The following is a 23,945-nucleotide window of genomic DNA, read 5'->3' on the forward strand; positions in this document are numbered from 1 at the left end:
CACGAAACTGAGAAGAAATTTTATGTTGGATTCATCCAAGAAATTATTCAAGTGGATTTTGGTGAAAATAGTCCTATATTATTAAAATTTAAGTGGATACGTCCATCCGCAATACAACTTGATGAGCATGGATTTGTGCGTGCAAATACACAACAATTTTTATTAGAAACAGATGAGCTCTATGTTTTCCCTCTTCAAATTGACCATTCATTTCTAATTGATGATGTAAGAAGCCCAGGATAGTCATATGTCATTCAAACAAAGTCTTGTTTGAAACAAAAATTCATGGAAATTTTTTATATAATGCCTGATGGGAAATATGTTAATTTACGAGAAACATCTGGAGTGATTGAAGATGATAATGGAATGTTTAAAGAATATATTTTGATTACCCATGAAGAGACTGGGAGAGAGAATGTATTACATGTCACATATGAGGATGAACATTGAAAATGAAGAAAATGCATACATGAGTGATTAGGATTTTAATCTTGGTGGCAATCCAAATGATTATGATGATGTTTTTCCACTTAAACTTTGGTTATATGTATGGTGTAATTTATTATTGAATGTAATAAAGATTTGAGTATAGGTGTGCTTATTAGTCCCTGCCATCTGGCATCCGGCAGGGACTATAGTAATCGTTTCCTGACGAGATAGCATTAAATCGAAGGTGTTATTCGGCTGTTTCGGTGGTTATGCTAAAGTTTCAAAATGCTTTGTTAGTCCCTTATGCTAAGTTTCATTCGCAGCTGAACTTCGCCATCTTATTTGGCCTCTTCCCAAGACGGAAGAGGCTCAACCATAGCTTAAAGCAATTAAGTCCGCTGCATTTTCCGCTAACCGTCACGGGTGTATGGTTTTAATGCTAGCATTACTTCTGCCGGGTATGCAAACTGTTACAATGTACGCGCTCTGTGGAGACATCACGCCCTTTTCATGGTTATATTAATCTCGTAATGCCTGCCCTACACCCGTGTCTTTGTGCATGCCCTGCACCCGTGTCTTTGTGCATGACGTCGGCCCACTGCATCTCATTAAATACACTGCTACCCTCCTTTGTCACCTTGCATTGTGATTGTGACTCCGGGGATTTTCGGTTTTTCTTTACAATCTGCGAGCAGCAGGGTTTAAACTGTGTACAGAGGCCGCCTATGCATGTGTTTACTTTATTGACAGTGAGTATATTTGCCTTTTCTCTACCGACTTTCCTGCTTATTGTATTTGTGGGATTCACTGTGAATGGTGACAAACTTTCCTTTGTAGCCTTATTAATATTGCTGGTATTTGCAGAATAACTTGATAATTGTGGGATTTAATGTAAATTGTTCAATCTTTTCATAGCAGTAATGCTTAGTAATCCCAAACTTGCTGTATTTGTACTTTGGGTTTTATGAAGGGTTTGGCATCCAACGAGATCTTGAACTCCGCTTCGATTGTAGTTGTGGGTGTTATCTGCCCGGTTGTATGTTTCTATTCAGAGAGAAAGCATCCCCTTAAGCCTCTTGATATCTCCTCCAGCGAACCTACCTTCCAGGTTGCGCCACCCTTTATTTTTGGCTCTGTTGCTATTCTGGCCGGGGGCCTTGTAATTTTACAGAAGTAATAATATGTATTTATATTTTCTTATCAAAGAACATGATTTGCGGCCACAGCCATGACAGGTTTTCTTTTATGATTATGCTGTACTGTTTCTTGGAATACCTTCCTTGGGTCGAGGTCGTTGATATCCTCCTGTGTATGCTATCTTGTTTTCCTATTTAATGTAATTTGAAAATTGGTCATATAAGGTTCTATTCATAGATTTACTGTTATTATAATTATGGGTTTCTTGATGTCACCCTATCATCATGAATTATTCTATGAAAGTTTGTTTTCGGAATTACGCACAGGTTTGCTTGTATTGAGTCATAGCTCGTTGATTACTAAGACTCAATTTTTTAGGGTTGCACATATGGAAGTGTGCATGATACATGTATCAATTAGCAATTTAGCTCTAGACCAAGCTATGTACAAATGTATCTAACTTACAGCAGTGCAGCGAAGACTCGGTGAGTACTGGAGAATTCTTCAGTCTCCTTGCGTAAATCCCTTCAGGCCTGTGCTAGAACAGTGTTCCTATTCGGACCTGTGGCAATCTATTTACACTATGATCAAATTCGGTATTGTGGTAAGCCTTCAACCTTGAAGCAACTCGCTAGACAGAGCTCAGATTACACTTTACCTGGACTGTGGCAAACTGTAACATTTGGGATCTGTGGCTTAAGCTTGCACTACCTCGGCACTATGGCAACAGACCTACTCGACACTGTGGAGGATTGTGAAAGGTCTATCAACTTCAGACTGTTGCAGACTTAAAGAGGAGCTCCATTTTGGACTATAGCAGACCTGTGGCACCTCAGACTCCAGAATTCGGACTTGCTTCTGTTGCAATTGGAACCGAGGCCTTCAAACTTGTAATCTCGAATCAGCAGCTTAAACATTCCTTGCATCACTTTGGACCTGTGGCAATCTCAGACTGTGAGAGGACTGTCATTCCTTGCATCACTTTGAACCTGTGGCAATCTCAGAATGTGAGAGGACTGTCTATTTTCGCTCTGTGGAGACTAGCCTGTGGTAGCTCAGACAAACCTGAGGAGTCACCTGTAGCAGCACGGATCTACCTCTAGTGTATGATCTTGACCTTGGAGCATACCTTTCAAGCTTGGCCTTATGCAGTGAAGCATTGTTGAAGCTTGGAGCAACATTGTTAGAGCATCATTGAATGCAATCTTTAAGCAATTATAGACATTTTGGGATCTCTTGCAGAAGAGCAGTCTTGGTCAAGGAATGAACAGACCTTAGCTGTTATAACAGACATGGGGCATCATTTGAAGTAGGCAATCTTGAAGTGTCTTTGAAGAACCTTTTACAGATCTGTTGAAGGATATCCTTCTTCCAGTCTCCGTTCATCGAGGGCATTTTCCAGTTCTTCTGCCAACATTGACGGGTTGCGAGCTTGCTTCAAGATTGTGGGTGATCCCGCAGAAGAGAAGTATCTATACGAAGGGCTAAAATAGACCCAACCATGGAGGGAAAGCCCTTTTGCAGGTCTGGAGAGCCATGTTTCACGTCTGGAGAGCCATGTTTCAGGCACAAGTGTTGCAGATTTGGAGAGCCATGCTGGTTCTCATGGCCTTGTTTCCCACGTTCCGTACAAACACGTTGCTGCATGCATGTCGATCACGTCTCCTGTGTAACGTGTGGCCTCGTCGTGAAAGTTACACGAACAGATCTTATAAACATATTTATTTTATAAAAAACTATGTTCAACGGTTCATAGCAAAACAATTTCATTATATCTATGTTCAATTGAGCAAATTAGCGATTTTTATGGTTGCGTGTCTTTCTGGAACTTTTATACTTTCTCACCCAACGTAACATAGCGTATAAATTATATTTTGGGAAAAGCGTGTTGTTGGGAGCTGGACAAAAAAATTGTATGCGGATTATAAAACAGTTTGTTACCTTACGAATTTTGTGGAACTGGCGGTCTGAGTAGGAATTTGGGTGAACTACCCACCAGCAATACTCTACCCCTTCCTTGCTTTCTTTTGTACAGGCACTCGTCATATCAATCGCCCTATGCTTTATAAGGAAAGCCTCCACCCATCTCCTCTCAAACACTAGACACTGCTTTCACTACGACATTGAACGGTTTAAGTCAAAAGCTATAATTTAAGATATTCAATACCTAACATATGTTGTAACTTTATCGGCAGTTATTCAGTCTCTCCTGAATATTTGCTGGCTGAATAAATCTGAAGAAGTTAGCTTTCTGTTTGCATTCTAACGCTCTATTTTCAGTTGTTCCTGAAGCAATCGCGTTTAAACAAATTGTTGCTTCAAACAAATTGTTTTTCTGGATTTTGGAGATCACAAAATTTAATATTATTTTTTCATATTTGGTATTTCAATCGAAATCTCTTACGCGCTGAGGCAATCTTCTTATTGAGTTTTACTTAGTCACCATTTTAATTGAACCAGATCTGCCATCAGATTCGTAGAGTGTTGTGTGTTTAGCGGGTTCAATACCTAACATATGTTGTAACTTTATCGGCAGTTATTCAGTCTCTCCTGAATATTTGCTGGCTGAATAAATCTGAAGAAGTTAGCTTTCTGTTTGCATTCTAACGCTCTATTTTCAGCTGTTCCTGAAGCAATCGCGTTTAAACAAATTGTTGCTTCAAACAAATTGTTTTTCTGGATTTTGGAGATCACAAATTTCAATCGATGCTGGATCTATTGCATAACCAACTGAAGAAACAATAGCTAAGTATGGTAGGTCAAACCACTGACTGATGAAACCACTCAAAGGTGGTGGTGCAGCTGATGCTACTGATGCTTAAAAGAATCATAATGTACATTGTTGCTGGGCAACTCTTTCATGCAGTGGCACACTCTTATAATTTTAACTTGTAAAAGTAACTTGGCAGGGACTTGCTGTAATGCAGCTTCTCTTGTTTACTATTGTTTTACTAATAAATTTATGAATCTAATCATTATTATTTTACTAGTACATTGTATACAAAAGCTAAGATGTTCACTACATATTTAAAGTGAATTTCACTTACTGTTAAGGGCTAATCATAAAACCACTTGATCATTTAAGCATATGTTTGGCTTTTGGGGCAATTACTAAATTAAATTATGAGCATTGTTATCATTTAAACACTATTGATTTGAATACGAAATCTAACCTTGTATTTCACTTATTTATTGTTGATTGATGGTTGATTTACTATAATAAATAGCTTGAGTATAGGTATTCTTATTCAGTGTTGTTTTACTCATAAATTTCTGAATCTAATCATCATTATTCTACTAATACATTGTATACAAAACCTCATTTCTTCATTGCTAATTTGAAGTGCATTACACTTACTATTAATGGATAATCATAAATCCATTGATCATGTTACTACATGTTTGGATTTTGGAGCGATTACTAAATTAAATTATAAACATTGTCATCATTTAACCACTGTTTATTTGAGTAAAAAATGTTGAGTTTGCATTTCACTTATTTACTATTGATTTATGGTTGATTTACTATAATAAATATCTTCAATATAAGTGTGCTTATTCATTGTTATTTTACTCATAAATTTTTGAATCTAATCATCATTATTCTATTAAAATTTGAGCTATTCACTGCTCATGATTTGAAGTACATTTAAGGGCTAATCATAAATCCATTTTATCATCTTATTACATGTTTGACTTTTGGAGCAATTACTGGATTAAATTTTGAGTATTGTGATCATTTAACCACTATTGCTTTGAGTACAAAATATGAGTTTGTATTACACTTATTTGATGTTGATTTCAAGATATTTTCAAGATATATAAGCAACACTTGAAGGGCTGATTTTAAGTGGCATTCGTTCTTTCACATGTGCACTTATTTTTTAGTACATGCACTAATAAAATATGACAAACTCATATTCCATTGTTGTTCTACTCATTCAAGTTGTTGATTTATACATTATTGTTTATTTGGACTTTAGGAAATGAGGAAAAATACTTTAATATGAAAATTAGATGATATTGATCATAATTTTGAAACATTGACAAAATATGAGTGCATTCACAAAGAATATGTTACCAAGAATAATGAATATTTATCATCTCTTGGTTTAACAAACATGCAAGTTGTAAATCCACTAAGTAGTATATTATTTGTTTAATATTGTTTAATGAAATTTTATAGGCAAGAGTTTCATGTATATAAGACATTATATGATATTATTTTTTGTTTTAGAGGCAAAAAAATAGTGCAAAGAAAATGTAGAGAAAAAACAAAAGGAAAGTAAAGATGCAGTGTCGCCAACTTGTAGAAGCCAACGCATTTGTGATTCAAAAAACGCAGTTGGTCAAAGGAATAGTTGTGATGATGTGTAGCTTGATATAGCACATGGGATGTGTAGCATGATATAGCACATGGTGATGTGCAACCTAATTATCTCTTTGCACAAAGTCTAAGAGATATTGTTGAAAAACATTATCAAAGCAAAGGAATAATAAGTTTGCAGATGATTTATTCAAAAATAAGGGATGTGTTTGAAGTGAAATTTGCAGAGACCGGTAGTGATCTACCTACTATCACACTTGGTGTTGCCAAGGATCATACAATTTTGGTTAATGAAAGTCATGAAGAGAGATCACTTGCATATTGTGTACCTCAAAGTACACATGTTGCATCTACAACTTTTGATGGAGCTAGTGGATCATCTAGAAATGTTGGTAGTGGTTTAGAAGATGTGTCTACTTTTGTCAAAAGGCATTGATCGAGTCAAGATTTGTACATATCTACAAAGGAATTAAAAAGTAATAAATTAGAAGGCATGAGGCCATTATTTCTTGAGGTATCGAGAGATGGTTATACCATTGGGAAAAATGCTACAAGGTGGGCCTCCGAGTTGGGTGTAAGGTGTAGGGCCCATTTGGATATTTGCAAATCAAGTTTTGCAAAGCAAGATCCATGAAGTGTGGAAATTGTTATATGAAAAATGGAAAATGTTTTTGAGACTCCTAAGGGAAAAATATCTAGAAAAAAATTACAAGAACAATATGAGATTTTTTAGAACAATTTTAGATACAATTGCAGAAAAGCAATCATGGAGGGAAAAGAGAGGTTAGAATCCACTCCGTCTCCCAAATAGTGGGAGTTATTGAAAGAAAGTATGTGTTCCAAATAATATTTGACAAAGAGGAACATAGGCAAGAGAGCAAGAGATAATGTGAGGGTTGCATATACATTTGGCTAAAGTGAGTTGCAAGCCAAAATGGGCAAGTTTGCAATAAGAGTATGGATATTTGGTTCAATTTACATTATGGTATTTATTTTGATTTTTTATTGAACTGACTATATCTTGAAATTGACATTATATTTTAGGTGGAAAATAGTAATAGAGAAGCAGGTGCAAAAGTTATTATCAATTATAATATGGAAGCACTAGATCCTAGTAAATCTAACAGTTGGACGAAGTGGAAATCTAGTTCGTCAACAAAGATTTCACAACCATCTATTAGAAGCCTAGTAAGAGCCTCTCCAAATCATGTCAACTCAAATGAAGGGTACCAAGAAGTAATGAGTTGCATATATGAACTCAATGAGACAATTTCATACTTGGTTCCCTTCACTAAACCTATAGTTTCTGTATGGAATGAGCATAATTTCACATATCCAGGTGAGGTAAAAGGATCTATTAATCTCATTTCTTCTTGTTTGGAAATTATATATAAAAATGCCTCTTAATATGTAGATTGAAAGGGTAAGTCTAGGATAATCCAACCCAATTTATTTATTGTTGGAGTGATCTAGACATCACAAATGACTATATAATAACACAGTTACTTGAGATGATGTAAACTGATAGAAATATAACTTGAAATTTTTAATAACATATTCCATTATCCACACATTAAGTAATATATAAATCCAAAAAACACTTAGAGGGCTTATTGGCAAACCTTTGGAATTATGCATGGTAGCAGGCTTTATAGTAGTGACTTTCTTCTTTATTTTCCCATTTACAACTCTAGAAACCCATTTCTCCTATGTTCCTACAGTTATGGAAGAATCCCCATCTCCTTTGTGCTCAGATATTTTTATAGATATCCTTTTTCTTTTGGATGATTAAATGGAATACAAACAATGGATGAAAAACACAGATTGAGTTGAGTACAACCTCGCTCCCATCAACTTTCTCGTCTGATTTTAGAGTTTCCAACCTATTTTTGGGTCATGGAACTTGCATTTTGAACCAAATTTGCATATGTCATAATAGTGAGTTCAATAGTATGAGAACCATCAAGGAAAAACAAAAACAAAAACAAAACTAAACTAAAAACTAAATTACAACAATATCAAAATAAATCAAACAACACAAAACATAATCTAGATTACATCAACACCAAAAGTATGTTAGTTAGCACAAAATACAAATCTTGAATCTCTTTAATATACAATACACTTGGGATTTCCTGGCCTCTCTGGCAGGGACTCATTGTTTATGGTGACAGATGGAACCTAAAGCCACACAACTAATCTACACACCTTTTGATTATTTTTGGATAGTCGCATAATATTCTATTGTCTCCTCACTCTCGCCAAAATAAATCACAATTCCATTCAAAACAATACTGAATGAACCATTCCAGTGTGTGTGTACACTTAATCTAGGGAAGAATTCATTCAAGGTTGAATTATTTCTCCTTTTTTGTCTTTCTAGCAGCATTCACCCTAATCATGGATAAGGGAACCATAAGTTGCATAGGTGTTTATGGCAGGAAAATTGTATTGCTAGATGAGCAAGTTTAAGGACTTTTGTTGTTCTCCCTCTTTAGATGGTTCAGTGATTATGATTGGGACAAATTTTGTCACCATATTTCTTGAATAAAGCTAGAGCTCAATACAAGTTAGAGCATCCTTTCTCTAACCTGAAAAATGCAGTATCAACAAATTCAAAACTCTTTCTACGAATGCAAGTATTAATGTTTCATTTATTTTAGTGCAAATTCAGTTGTGGTCTCCAAAAAATATTCTTTTGGACAAATTTATAGCTTGCATTCTTTACTTAACTATTGAATGCTTTGTATATTGTTTTTCATGATGGTAAAACCAGATGCAGAGAAATTTTATCAAAGAAACATGAAAACAAAAACACCTTGATGTCAACAGAGTTTCCGATATTGATAGTGATCATGATGAACTGGACAAGCAAGTGTAGCATAGTCATAATGGTGTTGAACTTGAGGTAATATAATAGTTTTTGTAAGTTATTTGTCCCAATGTTTTGTCATTCTTCATGTTGAAGATGTTTTCTTCGACAAAAATTCATAGCTTTTCCATTCTTTACTTGACTTTTATTAATTTTTGCATGATGATTAAACCACATGCAAAGCAATTTTATGAAAGCAAAATGAAAAGGAAAATGCCATGTCAATAGAGCTCTCTACAAAGTTGCATTACTTCATGCCAATGTTGATATTGATTATGCTGAACTCGATGAGCATGTGTATGATATTCATAGTGGTAGTGGTGTTGATGTTATGAAACCACATGCAAGTAAGTACTATTCAAGAAAGTAATGGTTGTTTTATTATGTAAATAAGGTTAATCATTTCCTATGTGATAAAAACAAGTTTGAATAGAAGTGAAGTGTAATTAGCTAGTATACATAGATTATGAAATAAGGATAATCTGTAAACTTACATATGGAAGCTCAGAGCTTAGTTGTAATAATGTATTGTTTCCATTGATACGGAAGCTTAACATGTTGTGGAATATGGCTCAAATTGTATGTTATCATATCACACTCAGATCACATACTCATTATCTACATAATTAAGAGTAATGGTGAAGTAAGATAGTCAATTGTTACCATTAAAGCTCATATCCAACTTAAAGTGTTCTATCTCATAAAGCTCAATACATGTAATAGCATAAATATAGTGTTGATACTTCAAAGGGCCTCATATAATGATTAGCTTTAATTAGGTAGATACTTAAGCAATTGGATAAGTACTATTCAAGGAAGTAACAGTTGTTTTCCTATGTAAATAAGGGTAATCATTACCTATGAGATAGAAGCTAGTTAGAATAGTAGAGAAGTGTAATTAGCTAGTATACATAGATTATGGAAATAAGGGAGAAGATATAACTTACATATGGAATCTTAGAGCTTAGTTGTAATAGTGTATTTTTTCCATTGATATGGAGGCTTAACACAGTGTGGAATATGGTTCAAGATTATATGATCTTCTATCACACTCAAATCACATATTTTCTATCTACATAATTTATTTTTTTAACAATAACCAATAATTTTATATTAAAAGGGTTTAGTGTTAAACTTAGAAGTTACATGCCATTGATATCATGAGAAACTCTCTCTATGATTTCTATTTCATCTTGTCTTCCATTTATATGAGCCAAAAATTCAAATTTTTTACCATAATGAGTATTTGTATTATATAGAAAAAGTTGTGCTTGATCACAAAGATACATAAGGATTACATTTTTTTTCATAGAGCCAAGGTTTCTTATGATATCTATCAGTTACAAAAACTTATGTTATGTTATAGAATTTTACCTAATTGACTACATGGAATGCCTAAAATGCAACAAAATTTTCATCCTTGCATAGATTAGTTGAAGATTTCCTCTGGCACTCTATTAAGGTCCAGGAGTCAATTTACCTCATGTTCACTCCATGCATTGGGTTCAATGAAATTATCTTGCATATATTGTAGTTGATCCTGCAAGACCACTATTTGTTGCCTCGGTGCTTCCAACTCATCCATTTGACACACAATCATGCCTTGAAAACAAATAAGTTCCTCAATTATTAAAGATTTTATTTCTCAATACTTCTGTTAGCACATAGCTATGAGTGTGATGTTCTCCTACAGATATTTCAGTTGATCTTTTAGAAGGTTAATATATGCCCATTATGGAAAGAAATGAGGCCTTTCTCTACCACTAATCATCTCCTCCATTTTCTTTCGATTCTTCCAATTTCCTTGAGTAAGCTTGGCAACTCTCCACCCATCTATAGTGTCAATTGTCTTCCCTATCACCTTCTGCGTACTTCCACATTGAAGCCAGAGCCTTCTTGCCTCCTTCATATTACCTCCACCTTGAAACCAAAGTTGTGAATCCCTGCAGGAATTTTTTTCCGCCAAGAACCTAGAGCAAGACACATCAAAATCAGAGTTACCAACACAAGATCCTTGTTGTAGATATATGTCACTATGCAGCTACTCTAACAACTGATAAAAACATTCAAAATTTCACAACGAAGGGCCCCTTTTAGGATAGACACCAAATGATCACATATTATCTCTGTAATGAGGGGAGGCCACAACAAAATCTTGAAATTGATCCCTTGATTGATGAGTAAACTAGAGGACTCACTCGCAAGATATTTTCCTATGAGAGATATAATCCCAAGAAACCACCCCTAACAAGTGTAGAGAACAACGATAACTAACACAATTTTCCTTACACAAATCTTTAGAATGGCGAAGGTTCATAACAAGGAAGAGGGAATTACCTAATTTCCCAATCCATCTCGAATAGCCAAAGCCATCACTTGTATTTACAAGAACTACCACTTCCATCAACAAGAACTTGTAGGAGCTTTGCAAATCTAATCTTAAAAATATCTCCCACAAACTCCCACATGTGTGACCAGTGTTGGAGGATTGAAGGTTCATAATGGAAATCCCATGTGAGCTTTCATCAAAATTAATCGAGGCGTCATATCAAAGCTTTGATTCACATACGGGAGAGGAAGAGCGTACTGATATACTTAAAGGGAGAAATGAAGCTTTCATTAGAATGAATGGAGGCATCATATCAGAGCTTTGATTCACATATAAGAGAGGAAGAGTGTATTGATATACATAAAGGGAGAAATTATGAAGGTTCATGCGTGGTGCCATGAGGGCAGTCACCGCAACACATGTTGGGTGATGTTGCTTACCTTGTCTTTCACATTCATACCTCATCGTGATTATTGTAAATATGATATAAGTCGTTATACTAAGGTAGAGGCCAAAGATTTAGTACCCCATTTAGTTCAATTTTCAAGGATGATATAAGTTGTTATACTAAGATACAAGCCATAGATTTAATACCCCATTTATTTCAAGTGGCAAGGTTCATATAAGTCATCGTACTAAGGTAGAAGCCAGATATTTAATACCCCATTTATTTCAAGTTTCCCCTCGATTGTCCAGCTTGTCCGCTTCAAGATTCTGAGCATGGAGAATGTGGTAGTAATTTATCTCTAGTATGTTTGCTAACGATTTTTTTATCATTTTCAACCAAATTGCCAAGTGTTTGTCTTTGGGTAGAGAATATTTGACAAGGTGTTGTATGATGATGATAAATTCACAAAGGATTCTAATGTTGGAGACTTAAAGATCGTGAGCCAGAATTAGTCCCTGAAGAACCATGTAACTCTGCTTAATTATTTTCCATTACTCCTAATCCCCAAGCATACAATTTTTCTAGGTTTCCTTTGGGTTTGTACAAGACCATGCTCACTCCTACCACCTCTTCCTTTAAGAGTGTTGTTAACAAAAGCATTAGTTTATATAGTTTGTAATAGATCATTGTTGTTTCTAATGATGGAGAAGTTCTAATAATTTGATCCCAGTTGTTTTTAATCATTTGATCCTAATTGTTGTTGTTTATAGAGTTATAGATTTATTTTGTTATCTTTTCATTGGGGAATATGCTAAATATAATTAGAATATAATTATTGTTGAAACATTTTTGATATCTTAATATAATGTGTCTTTTTTTATTTCTGCAGAAATGTATTGATAAACTCTAAGAAGAGGATAAAGTTAGGGTGTTGGATCATGATCATGATTGTTGTTGTCGATAGAGTTATAGATTGATTTTGTTTTTTGTGTGTTGAGGAATATGTTAAATGTAATTAGAACATAGTTGTTGTTGAAACATTTTCATATTTCAATATAATGTGTATTTTTTTTGTTTTTGCAAAAATGTATTAATAAACTCTAAGAAGGGGATAAAGTTAGGGTGTTGGATATGTTTTCCAGTGTTACTATAGGCATTGGGTGGATTCACTCACTATCTATTATGCATGGATTCAAATTGAAGGGAACGTGAGATGAAAATGTAAATATTTTAAATATCACAAGTAACATAACCCTTGCTTATGAAGACAAAATAGATGGATTTATTCATCTAAAATAGAAAGAACGAACCTTCACATGGTGGCCACTAAAATGTTTGCAAAAAATGACATAGTTGATGTTTATCATGTACTAGTTTCCAACACTTGCAAATACACAATCATAAATATCCCTAAACAACACATTCAAACAACTGCATAAAGCAGTGGGCCAAGTTGTCTAACAACTGTGTGTGTGTGTGTGTGTGTGTGTGTGTGTGTGTACTAGTTTCCAACACTTGCAAATACACAATCATAAATATCCCTAAACAACACATTCAAACAACTGCATAAAGCAGTGGGCCAAGTTGTCTAACAACTAGTGTGTGTGTGTGTGTGTGTGTGTGTGTGTGTGTATTGCAGTTCAGTAAAATTATATTATATTTTTTAATTATGGATTACCTTTTTTTGTCATGATGTTGAATCATCTTTTAAATTTTATCATAATGTAGCTTGTTCATGTATATAATATTTCTATTTTCTTTTATGTTTTAATTCAATTTTAATAATATGTTTATTTCTGAATTATATAATTTATGGTAATTAATGAATTATTCATATCATATAAATGAAAATTTACTATATACTAAACTAGTAGTTAACATAATGATTATGAAATTAATAAACAATGTATCAATCATTGGTTTGGATGGTGAGGCTTCCTAGAGTTTTGTCTAGTTCTTGGGTCAAAAAATGTATCGTTGTCAAGTTTATTCGCCCCCTGGATGCATTCAATGGCCTTTCGAGTGGCATGGCCATGCCCATCTCTACACTAGTCCAGGGTTAGGTATATCAAGGAATTAAAGATGGGCGTTGGGGCCTTCCCTATGCGGCGATGCACTCAAATCAGTGAGTGAAAAACCCAGATCTAGCTCTCAAAAGTTTACCTCTATTATGTCTCTTTGTATAGATGTTATTTGTCCCCAAAACGATAGAAATCCCAAACTCATATGCTCAGTAGATCTAGTGTGGTCTCGAAATGGGCAGCTTTTGTTTCGAAAGTATGAATACTTTTTATTTTTATCTTGGTTTTCCATCGAATACTCAAGCTAGCGCATTTGGTGGTGTGGGATGGAGTAAGTACTATTACTATTGTTTTGTTCCCCTATATGTATAGATTAATATGTTTTGGTCGTTGAACAATCAATGAATGAAAAAGACCCCTCCTTGTTTTTTGTGGGCATTGATATGGGTGTGCCAGAGTTAATGAAAGACAACAACTATGGCTCCTCTTGAGCTATAGACCAAATAAAATGGAATCATTCCCTCTCTCGATGGAGTCTTTTGTTCCTCTATCTTGGGGGGGAATCTTTTTCTTTCTAGGTTTTCATTAAAAGTGTTCATGGGTAAACATCTCCTTTTTGGATAAATGCTACAAATACCATTCATGACTTGAAACAAAATATTAAGAAAAAGTGGTATATTTTTTAGTATCAAAACCTCATATATGTATGGATTTTACTCCAGGATTGTACACAAATCAAAGACAATGGTATCTACAAGAATTCGTCCATTATTCTGAATTTGTGGCTGTGTGGTGGAGCTCCCAGATCTAGGACTCAAAATGGATCATTTTCATACAAGGATGCAGCCAAGGGAAAGTCTTCCCTTCCTACCGGTCTACCCCAAAAAAGTAATGGTCCTCATAGTCCCTACATTGTTGAACAAATGGAGATGTGCCTGACATGGATATAAATATTACATAGGTAAACATTATCTTTTCTTCTCTCAAATTAAAGGCTTTCATTTGTAGATTTAATGATTTTTGGCCCAATTCTGAGGGTCTTCAACAATGGATATCAACCCTTTGGAAGCCAAAATGTGACATTTACTTATGCTCCAAATGTTTTTTCATTGTTCAATTTGACACACAAAAATAAATGGATATTGTCTAGAATAACGGACCATGGATTTGGGGTAATGTGGGCCTTTTCATTACGCCATGGTTCCGACAATTTGATGCCACAAATATGGTGGTTTTTACGATGCCATTTTGGGTGAGACTTCCAAACCTTCCCCTTCCATTATGGCACCCTAGGGTCATAGAGGAAATTGGCAATACACTTGGGAAATTCAAGAAAATTGACAATGAATGGATAGAGAAAGGTATCTTTACATTCGCCAAAATATGTGTAGATATTGACCTTAGTAAATTCCTCCCTATCCATATATAAATAAAACATCAAGACTCCAGCTAGACCCAAGTTCTAGATTATGAGAACATGGATTTTAGATGTTGGGAATGTTTTCAAACTAACCATTTATAGAACACATGTCCCTTGGCCAAAAAGAACCCAAAAAAGAAAAAGAGGCCAAAAAATAGACAAAAAATTTGGCAGTATATAGATCCTCACCTATCAGTTGCTAAGGAGGAGGATATTCCAGAAAACTATCTAGAACAATCAGAAGATGATGATTATATACATCATGGCTTACACACAACTGGGGATGCGGTGACTCATGAGGATGCTTCTCCTAAACAAAACATGGTAGATATCGAAACTCTCGTGGTTTGAAAACATCATACTAATGAGAAATACATGGTGGATGGTTTGGTGGGCACAAAATGTGTCCATGTATATGAAAGATCAAACTCAAATAAGGATCATCCTCTGAAGATTTATGAGTGTTCTTTGGCTTCCGTTCTTGTTGGAACGAGTCTGGGGGTTTGGCAATAGGTCTAGAAAAAGAAAGGAAATAAAGGGAATATCAATGTCACTACTTGATCTTCCCCAATGTTTTACTTTTCTATTGTTGTATTTTCACTTCTTTGTATGTTTTTCTTCTGGGCCTTTTGGTCTTTCTATGATATGCTTTTGACTTATGTACGCCACTCATGGATCTAGGCAAATCCAAGGAGAATGCACACATGCAGTGTGTATTTATAGAATGTATTTTCTATATATTATTGAATGAAAGTACGGGTTTCTTTTTGTAGGAAAAAAAAAACAATGTATCAATATACTACCAGTTGGCATAAATTGGTGAACAAAACAATTTAAAAAATTACCAAATGACAGCAATTAAAAATTAAAATGACTAAGTTTAATACCAATTGATAGAAATCATCCAATAAAAATCACTAAATATATTACTAATTGATGTCAATGTAGGTTGGTGGAATTGTAGTTTCAATTCTCAACATTTACTTTTCAAACCAGGGTTTGATGCATGTTTCAGTTTCAAATTTTGCAGCAATATTCAAAAAACTTCAGGCATGTGCTACAACCTCCACAGAGCACTTTCTTGGGTCAAGCAGGAAGAATTTTTCTTTTCTCATTTTTTTGCAGGATTTTTTTTTGGGCGGCGACTTTGCAGATCAGATCTGAAACATTTGGTACAAAATTTACAAAATCAAATACCAGATCTAGATTCCTCTCGAAAAATCACCCAATTTCAAAAAAAAAATGGGTCAAATCGGAGTCCGGATGTGGGAGATATCGCTGATTTAAAATCAGCTATTTTATTAGAATTTTTGTGACGGCGGAACTGTTGCAACACAAATATGAGATCTCAGAGTGCCCAGATAAGGATTTCCATCACATGGGAAGATGCAAAATGGTCCTTCTGCTTCCAAAAACAGGTTATAATAAATATTCTGAGTTATATTGGCCGAGTTATGTCCATTTTAATTCTGGAGCAGCATTCGGAGTGGGTTTCCATTGGAGACGTGCCCTCCCACCCCACTTTAGTAGGCACCTGCTTCACATTCATCAGTTTCAACATAGCAGTAATCGGCTTGGGTTATTTGGAGATGTGCCCTCCCACCCCAGGCTATGTAGGCACCTGCTACTTCATCAGCAACCAACATCACGGTTGTGGGTCATCCACAAACCCACACTTCATTGAAGTCCATTTGCTAGGCCGTACACTGTTAGTATCACAGTTGGTCACAAGCATTACAGGGTATCTCTATCCTCGGATCTTCGTTCTTCATGGTTATGGGTCATCCACAAACCCACAGTTCATCGAAGTCCATTTGCTAGGCCACACACTGTCAGAATCACAGTTGGTCACAATCATTACAAGGTATCTCTATCCTCGGATCTTCATTTATCAGGGTTTTGGGTTAACCACGTAAAACCCTTATCTTCAGTGGATCTTCATATTCAACAAAGGCTTTGCAGGAGGGAACTTTACGCAATGGGGACCATTGCTTCTTAAGGAGGGAGGAATGATCCGAATGAAAAATGGCATCAACCCATGGTACTCATCCACCCATATTATTCATCGACCCATGGAATTTACCCATGGTATTGTAAATGGCATCCGCCCGTGGTATTGTAAAATCCACCCATGGTATTCATTCACCCATGGTATTGTAAATGGCATCTGCCCGTGGTATTGTAAAATCCACCCATGGTATTCATTCACCCATGGAATTGACCCGTGGTATTGTAACTGAAAAATACTATAAGTAACAAGTCACATTTTGTAAAAGGACAGATTGTCCGCCACAATGTAGCCTTTACAGTTATTATCGGTTTTAATAAAAAAAGTTTCTTTGTGGTTTTGTTTATTGGGCATTCTCCTATTTTTCTTCTGGCAATGCAAGTTTTCAGATCTTGGGGGTCTCTCCTCCCAAGATCCATTTCAATCTTTTAGATCTTGGGGGCCTATGGAAAATGGCATCAACCCATGGTACTCATCCACCCATATTATTCATCGACCCATGGAATTTACCCATGGTATTGTAAATGGCATCCGCTTGTGGTATTGTAAAATCCACCCATGGTATTCATTCACCCATGGAATTTACCCATGGTATTGTAAATGGCATCTGCCCGTGGTATTGTAAAATCCACCCATGGTATTCATTCACCCATGGAATTGACCCGTGGTATTGTAACTGAAAAATACTATAAGTAACAAGTCACATTTTGTAAAAGGACAGATTGTCCGCCACAATGTAGCCTTTACAGTTATTATCGGTTTTAATAAAAAAGTTTCTTTGTGGTTTTGTTTATTGGGCATTCTCCTATTTTTCTTCTGGCAATGCAATTTTTCAGATCTTGGGGGTCTCTCCTCCCAAGATCCATTTCAATCTTTTAGATCTTGGGGGCCTCCTCCTAAGATCCGGATCAGCATAACACAATTTATGCCAAAAGGTTTTGGACAAATTTTGTAAATCCTATCTCTATCCTTAATTAAATTAATCAAGTTCAAATAGGCTTCAAATAAAATCCTTGACTTCTATTCCTGTATTGTTCACACAGTAACACCAGAACCATTTCCAAAAACTGGATCTCCACACAAAAGAATAATCAGAGACTCTTCAAAAACATCTCATATCAAAGCAAAAGAACTCATGATTTAATGGCATAATCAATCAAATAAAAACTTTGTTCATGTACTACACAACCATTCGAAATAATTTGTTCATGTGCTAGAAACAAACTTTTTTCTTGCACTCTCAAAAGAATTTGTTCCTGCACTATGTGACAAACTAACTATTTTGGTGTGAAATAAAAACTTTGCTCAAATTAAAGGCACATTCTTAGACTCGACACACATTTTCTTGTAACTGGCAATCAAATCTTGACTTGGAATAGAAACTTGCATTAAACAGAAAGAGAGTGTCTCACATATGTGCACACAAGTTAAAAGAATACCTCGCCAATTATATTCAATCACTCAATGTTCCTTTTTAATTGAAACCCTCTCTCAAAATCAATCTATGTTTATGCAAGATTATGTTATAAGTTACCCAAAATAAGAATTATAATTTAATAATAGGAAAACTATGTTCTTGCACTAAAAATCTCAAGGCGACCGAGTTGCTAACCCGAGCTTCACAAAACCAGTGACACTATGTATCATTTGGATCATAGAACTTTACAAAGGAGAGAGTAAACCTACTCACCAATATGAAATTTCACACAAATATACTTAAGGTTTTTAACACAATACTACAGGTGTCTATCATACACCAGGAGTAGTATTCTATATGTGCTAATCAAAATTAAACATGCATATCTCCATTGTGGACTTAAGCCTTCAATGCAAAAAGGATCTTTTTCACAATAACCCAATCTCCATGTCTCGACTTGTTATCAAATAAAAGGAAATATTACAAAACTAAAAGCTAGGGTTCAAGCCTTGGTTCAAGAAATACCTTTGAAAATGGAGGTTCAATTTTAGATATGAATCACCATTGCTTCTCATACATTATTTTTTAAAATCCCATTCAAGAAATAACTCTTAAAAAAATAGAAACAATCTTCATATATAGACTATTCCCATTCCTCAAGAAAAAAAAAAACACATCCATTATTTTTTCACACACACCCAACACAAGCAACTAGAAAATGCACAATATCTCACACCAACTTCAACACATAATACACCACAGTAAAAGTATTTGAGGGAGAACAAGATGGGTTGGTTGGGCCCTAGCCAACCAACTCGTTTCCATTTGAGAAAGTAAATTAACTTATGTGAGATAGATTAAACATCTATAGAATTACAAAATAATTTCATGAGCCTTGCATTAAGATCATTTTATTGATCAAAAAGTTGTTGCTCAATACATTCAGTGAAATAACATATCCATCTCCAGAGGAGGTTATGGCGATACAATCCTTCAAAGTATCAACACCATAACTTGTCCACAATATCACTAACCTATCTATTCCTAAAATTAGGTATATATATACATTTTACACAGGCTCTCATCCATATCAAGCCAGTCACAAAAATACATATTGTTACCAACTGACTCCTAACAATAGAAACCCTTGCATACTTATGTTTTACTCGAACCATTTGCAGGAGGCCAATAAAAAAAACTATGTTGAAGACCAAGAGTAGAATCACATGATTCCTTCCTTGATAGCTCACATCAAATCCTCAATCAAACTGTCAAAATCAGTGGTCTCCCTTCTTTAGTGCAAGAACCAAGATTAGTGCAGGAATCTCAAGATATGATCTTCCTGTACCATAACACTTTGATTTTGAAATTAGTGACAACCATTGCAAGATATATTTTAGGTAACATGATGGTAAGGTTCTAGTTAAAATATTAATCTATTTGACCCTTTTAATATAGATAAGCAACATTTATCCATTATACCCAAAGAAACATAAGAAAAGTTAAAATTGTATGCATGGAGGCTTGTTTGATTTGTGAAATAGAGGTTAAGGTAGGGGTATTTGGGTAAAAAATAGAACAATTATAGGGCCTAACATTCCCCCAACCTCATCTTGTTGTGTGTCCTCACACAACTGCTCACTAACCTCTGCAAAAAACAAAAATTTGAAATCTTGCCTCCTCATTTCTGGATTTGAATATTAATTCCTGAGCTTCCCGAGCCTTCAACCTGGATATTCTTAACTTGTCTTTTGAACCTCCTTGCATGGGTTTTCATGTAGGTTGCTTGAATCCTCCATTTTGTAACCTAGTTCTTTAATCCAGCCACCTCTACAAGCAACTCTTCATTCCTGGTTGTAAGTGTGGCATTCTGAGTTTTTATGCATCTATTCAACACCTCTAGTTCTTGAACGTGTTGCTTCAACTTATGATTTTACTCAGCCTTCTTCTCACAAGGTGCATCAGGAACAGAAACCTTCAATTCCTTTTCCTTTTTCTTTTGTTCCTGAATTCCTTTGTGGGTCACCTTCTGCTTTTTAAATTTCCTCATCACGGACACTAGAGAATATCATCCTCATACTCTTTTCCTCGTTGCTCCTGAATGGTAACAGGGGTACCCATCGCTGCCACCCCTACTAAAAGATATATTTTCTTCATCAATCCCATTCTCCTTTCTACAAACTGGAACCCTATCACTAGCCATTCCATCATTTCGTTTAGGGATATCCAGTGGAGGCTCTCCCAAAGAAGCACCATCTGATTAATAGTCCCTAATAACTTCTACTTCAAGAAATCCAGGAGATCTTGATGTCTTCCCATGAGAAGAAGCACGACATATTTCCAATAACCCTCATGTTATACTTCGGGGTGGTTCTATCACCACGGCTTCAAATGTCATGATTTTCCTTGATCTATGACTCTTTTCCTCTTATTGTTCTTCTTGTAGAGGCCGAGTAGTTCTAGATTCATTAACCTTTTTAGATTCTCCTCCTTGTTCTTGTTCCTTTGTTTGAAGTTTAGTACCCTTGGATTATTTAGCCTTCTCTTGCTTTTCTCCTTTCTTATTCTTGATATTAATCACCCTTTACTCCTCCACTTTGATATAATTTGAGAAATTTCTCCCAGGTAGAACCCTGGTTTTTCAATTCCTCACTGACTAAAAATTTTATCAACCCATAATGGCACAGCTTGTAGCCTACTTGATTTTCTGAAGTTTTCTTGACAGTCCTAGACATCTTAGGTATGCTCTTTAATAATAAATATGGAAAATTAATTAACTTGTTAGAATCAAAGTGCATCAGGAGGCAAATGTGATACAGGTAATTCATAGAGTACCCACCTTCACAAGTTAAGAATTTCTATAACATAAACAGCTAATGTTGCCATTTCTCAATCATTTCATTCCTTGCTACTCCCTTCTTCCAATCAACTATGCATCCTTCATTTGCCAAAAACCTGCACCATACTCCTTTCACTACTTCACCTTTCTTAAACCATTGTTCCCCCGTGACAGGTGTCTCAATGGCTTGGGAAATGAATTGCTTTGTTAACTCAAATCTCAAGAAACCTATAGTCACCATCTTTCTGTCAAAATTCTATGCAAAAGCCCTAGTGACACTTGAATCATAGCCACTGAACTTATACAGGAAGGGAATCCATTCCACTTCCTGCAAAATGGGAAGGCTCGTTTCATATTCTATTTTCCCCTCAATTTCTTTAGCAGAGAACGGTTCAATTCTCACTAGTGCCATTTTTCCTGTGACACCAATTCAACTTGCAATTCTACAATTTTTCATAATTCAAATACATTCAACACTTGTGTTCGCATATAGGCATAAGACTATAGCGAAATTTGGATGGTGTGAGAATGATTTCATCTCAAGACTCGCACGATTCTTGTACCATGCATTCATTAAAATAGAAGCTCCTTCCACATCCTGATTCCTGCACTAGCACCTCATGCTTAACCCTTTATCACTCAAGATAGTATGCATGTCCCACGAGGTATGGGGTTCAATTAGAAACAATAAATTCGGTAATATTTCCAAATTAAGCATAAAAAAATGATTAGCACCAAAGTTTGAAAGATAACGATCATACAAGTCATAACCCCGAGGCATATAAATCTAGGTGATAGATAGTGGCTGATATTCACATGATGGGAAAGAAAATTCATTTAGTGGTGGCATTAAACATAATGACAAGGATAGATATTAACCTCCATACATGCATTTCAACCTTAATAATGATATTATATGGGGTTGGATTTTACTTATAATGATAAAAGGTTACTTAGATTTTATATTATTGTTATGCTAACCATTCATATTCCTTCAGAACCCTTAACAAAAATGGCCACTTTATATATGAAGGTTGAGGTACTCATACCCAGGATAAGATCATTATTTTGTCAATAAAAATAAAAAAATGACCCATCCCTATGATACTCAAAGAAGAAATTCTTATACTTGATTAAAATCAATTCATAAGGAATATTCCATCACTAAAATAAAAAAATTGACCCATGTTATGATCAAAGGGATTCTTGTATGGTAACAAAAAATAATTATTGCATTGTGTCAGTATTGTAAAAAAATGATTCCTGCACTGTGTTATGAGAAGTTCCAGCACTCTAATTAAAAATAATTCCTGCACTGTGCTGAGAGACTTCATGCACTTGCATTTGTTAAAAAAGTTTCTTGTACTATAATGACCAATCAGTTTGCCTTTGAAGAATTAGCTAGACAAGGTAAAAAACAAATTGCAGAGTTAAGGAGCATGATTCGTTAGGATCAAGTGTTACTATGCTTTAGTCCTGGAACAGACAAGGCTTCAAAGTTTCTAGAACCTAAAAAATAAGAGGGGTCAAAAGAAGTGGGATGGGGATATTGCATAATAAAAGGGAAGGAAAATCATTAGGGACACTTAGAATAAGGTGGACTGTTCCAGTGGGAGATAAGAAAGAGGGACAAGGGGAAAAATTTTAAGGGTATAAGAGGGAAAAAATAGAAGTGGGAATAGGGGATTAGTAGAATAATAGGGAGGGTTTCATTATATATTAAGGAATAAAGATGAAATCATAGGGAATTTTCAGAAAAAAGGAAGGGAAGAAGGACAGAGTATCCACCTTGAATGGTTGATGCCTATTCCAAATAATTTTGCGACATGTTTAAATCAATTTACTCCAGTGGGACATTTTATGCCACTTGTATAAAATTTTGACATGCCACCTACCTTGAACATTGATAAGGACGATGTTTCTGTTGGTTCTTTTTGTTGCCACCAGAAATCCCTGTAGAATCCTACCTCTTCTCAGAAGTAGGTTAGTCATGCATATTAATTACATGTGCCATCCCATTTTATTAGAAAAGAATCTTCCTTCCAGCAAGCTGGTTTTCAAGTAGATCCTTACACAAATGCGCCAGCGAGATGGTTTTCACAGTCATGTGTTATTATTTTTTTCATTTTTTTCTTTTTATTTATTTTTTAATTTTATGAAATTTTTTCTCTGTTAAATTATTCTAGGAAAAGAGAAAATCGAAAGATACTCACAGCAAGTTGGTATTCTCCCCTTCCCACCATTTTCAATTCTGAATGTTGTTGCACTTGCTGCATGAAATTTTCCTTGGTGGTGGGATGAAGATACACTCTAAGCCTATGTCCATTCACCAAGAAAATGGTACCCTATCCATAAATGGTTTTTATCTCCACTGCTCCATTCTCAAAAATTTTGACCACTTCATAGGGCCCCAACCAGCGTGTACCAAGCTTCCCCTTAAAAATTTTAAACTTTGAATTGTAGAGGAGCACCCAATTACCTGGTTGGAGTTATTTTTTCTTGATCAACTTATCATGCCATTTACTACGTTGTTGTTGCATCAAGGTATTATGTTGAACAGCATCCCTTCTTATCTCATCAAGTTAACATAACTACAAAAGGCATTGTTGTTCTACCTCTGAGAGATCTTGTCCCAACTAGACTGCAGTTCTGAAGGTCTTAATCTGGAATTCAAGGGGCAACAATACTTTTTTCCCATACACCAAATCATAAGGTGTGTGACCTATGTTCTACCTCCAAGTATTTTGATATGCCCTTA

The 23,945-nt window shown here is 35.3% G+C and overlaps 1 long non-coding RNA gene across 1 annotated transcript; it reads left to right on the top strand.

Annotated features, from left to right (window-relative positions):
- Positions 1–603: 603 nt before the first annotated feature.
- Positions 604–2,401, top strand: LOC149219669 (uncharacterized). The gene is made up of 2 exons (XR_016248716.1): positions 604–1,178; positions 2,268–2,401. It is a non-coding gene; the product is annotated as an uncharacterized LOC149219669 (long non-coding RNA).
- Positions 2,402–23,945: the final 21,544 nt, after the last annotated feature.

This window comes from Pinus tabuliformis, chromosome Q (genome assembly GCF_031772625.1).
Source record: "Pinus tabuliformis cultivar Carrire ecotype Pingquan chromosome Q, CPIR1, whole genome shotgun sequence".
Classification (NCBI taxonomy): Eukaryota; Viridiplantae; Streptophyta; class Pinopsida; order Pinales; family Pinaceae; genus Pinus; species Pinus tabuliformis.